This window comes from Triticum aestivum, chromosome 4B (assembly GCF_018294505.1).
Source record: "Triticum aestivum cultivar Chinese Spring chromosome 4B, IWGSC CS RefSeq v2.1, whole genome shotgun sequence".
Lineage (NCBI taxonomy): Eukaryota > Viridiplantae > Streptophyta > Magnoliopsida > Poales > Poaceae > Triticum > Triticum aestivum.
Genome location: NC_057804.1, coordinates 364,659,909 through 364,662,917, shown reverse-complemented (window position 1 = coordinate 364,662,917; position 3,009 = coordinate 364,659,909).

The window sequence follows — 3,009 nt, the reverse complement described above, 5'->3', positions numbered from 1 at the left end:
AGGACAATCATAATCATCATAGGCTAGCTTCTAGGGTTTAGCCTCTATGATCTCGTGGTAGATCAACTCTTGTAATACTCATATCATCAAGATCAATCAAGCAGGAAGTAGGGTTTTACCTCCATCGAGAGGGCCTGAACCTGGGTAAAACATCGTGTCCCTTGCCTCCTGTTACCATTAGCCTTAGAAGCACAGATCGGGACCCCTACCTGAGATCCGCCGGTTTTGACACTGACATTGGTGCTTTCATTGAGAGTTCCTCTGTGTCGTCGCTGCAAGGCTCGATGGCCCGTCTCGTTGTCAAGGACAACATCACCTCCAATGGAGCACTGGCGGTAGGCCAAACTCTCCGACTAGGCGGCTTCGTCATGGCCGCCCGATCGGCCTCCGCACCGATGATGACCTCTCGGGTCATCAAAAATGGCCTCCACATCAACTCTGAACTCGCCGAACAGATGGATCCAATGGAGCTCTCCTCCCTTAATGAGCTCTTGGATCACATCGCCGCTTTGGGAGTCGCTACAGACTATGATCGGATTGGGCTTAAACCCGACCAAAGGGATATTAAATCCCCACCTGTCACCCATGAGATAGCGGTAGTGGAAGAGCCACACATGGATTATCCCTCTATTTTGAGGACGAACTATGTCCGGATTACCGAACTCTCTGAGCCGGATACCCGTCCGCGGGAGGACATGACCCAGACCCCAAACTTAGAATCAGGCAACGGGCCAGAAAAATCGGGCAGCACCCCGGAGCCCGAGCTGCCAAGCCCGGAAGCTCCTCTGCCCCTAGGTGTTACATCGTATCAGAATCCAGATTCAGCTATGCCCACCCACCCAGAGTTAAGCCATCTCTCCCATATCAGACAAGAGCCCCAAGAGACAGTACATCGCTACTGGGATAGATTCCTCCTTGTGATAAACAAGGTCAAGGACTATCGCGAGGAAGACGCAATCTCACTTTTCTGCAAAAATTGCACGAGCAAAGGGATCCTTAATGCTATAAGTCGTCGTGACATAGTACACTTTGTCGACTTAGCAGCCATAGTGCAGAAGTACTGTGCGATGGAAAGTGCCTGGAAAACCCAAACAGACTTTTGGGATAGTCCGACTCTCACTAAACCCTTCCTCTGAGCTAAAAGGGAAAACTCTCGTAAGTTACCCGATCCAATTCCCAAAAAACCAAAGCCCACTCCAGGGCGTGGAACCGTATTGGAAGAATGGCTCAATGGGCCATGCAAAATTCATAGCACGCCGAACACTACGCCAAAGCATAGCCTTAGAGCATGTTGGATACTCCGGCAGGTAGCAAAAAGCAGCGAGGATCTTCTTGTAAAGCATAAAGCAGAGCAACATCCCGCTGAAGACAACAATGTGGTACTAACAGTCTTCGAGACTTTCGCCTCAAATAATAGGCGCAAGTGTGCTCATCGAAATTTCGCTGAAATCTGCCACGTGGCAAAAATAAACCCGTGGAACGACACTGCTATAACTTTCAGTGCCAGTGATGAACCTCAATTCCAGACAGTCCGGGTACCAGCCGCTTTGGTCCTTAGCCCAATCGTGGACGGCTTTCAGCTCACTAAGGTACTCATGGACGGCGGAAGCGGATTAAACTTGATCTATGAAGAAACACTCAACAAGATGGAAATTGATAAAAGCCGCATTGAGCAAAGCGGCACAACCTTCAGGGGAATCATCCCCGGTCGGGAGGCATGGTGTGCGGGAAAAATCACACTCGATGTGGTATTCAGCACCCCTGGAGAATTACAGGTCCGAAGAAATCACATTCCAAGTGGCTCCTTTCAGCAGCGGATACCACGCCCTTTTAGGGCGGGACGCATTCATGAGCTTTCAAGCTATACCCCATTACGGGTGCATGAAGCTTAAAATGCCCGGACCCAATGGAATCATCACTCTAGCTAGTGAACCGGACGTCACACTCTGCGTTGAAAATAAAACTACAACACTAGCCCTGGAAGCATTATCCGAAGCCCTAGTAGCCGAAGAACTAACAACGCTGCGCGCCACAGTGGACAGGGACGACGTGATACTCGCCAAACGACCCAAGTCCACCTCATTTAAACCCGCTGACGAGATGGTCAAATTCCAGGTCCATCCAACGGACCCAACAAAGACAGCTTCCATCGGGACACAGTTGAGCCCCACAATGGATGCCGCACTACAAGACTTCCTACGCGAGATTTGGGACATTTTCGCATGGCATCCTTTAGACATGCCGGGCGTCCTACGCAGGCTGGCCGAACACAGCCTCAATATACTGAAAGAATACAAGCCAGTCAAACAGACTATTAGGCGCTTGTCATAGGCTAAACGACAAGCCATGGGAGAAGATCTAGCCAAGCTACTTGAGGCCGGATTCATCAGAGATATCAAGCATCCGGATTGGCTGGCAAATCTGGTAATGGTACTAAAGAAGGACAAATCCTGGCGCCTATGTGTCGATTTCAAAGACCTCAACAAGGCTTGCCCCAAGGATCCCTTCCCCCTCCCTCGCGTCGACCAAATCATCGACGCCACCACAGGACATGACTCACTATGTTTCCTTGAAGCATACTCCGGATACCATCAGATAAAGATGGCAGAGTCCGACCAAGATGCAACGGCCTTCATAACGCCATATGGTCCCTTCTGCTTCAACACTATGCCTTTCGGGCTTAAAAATGCCGGCGCAACCTATCAACGCATGATTCAAACATGCCTGGAGAAGCAAATCGGCAAAACAGGGGAGGCATATGTGGATGACGTGGTCATAAAAACAAGACACGTCGAAACCTTAATAGATGACTTGAGACTTAAGTTCGACAACCTCCGAACATACGACATCAAGCTAAACCCGGAAAAATGTGTTTTTGGGGTACCCTCCGGGAAGTTGCTCGGCTTCATCGTTTCCAATAGAGGAATCGAAGAAAATCCGGCAAAAATCTGAGCTCTGTCGCAGTTGGCTATCCCAACAGACCTGAAGCATATCCAAAAACTAGCTGGA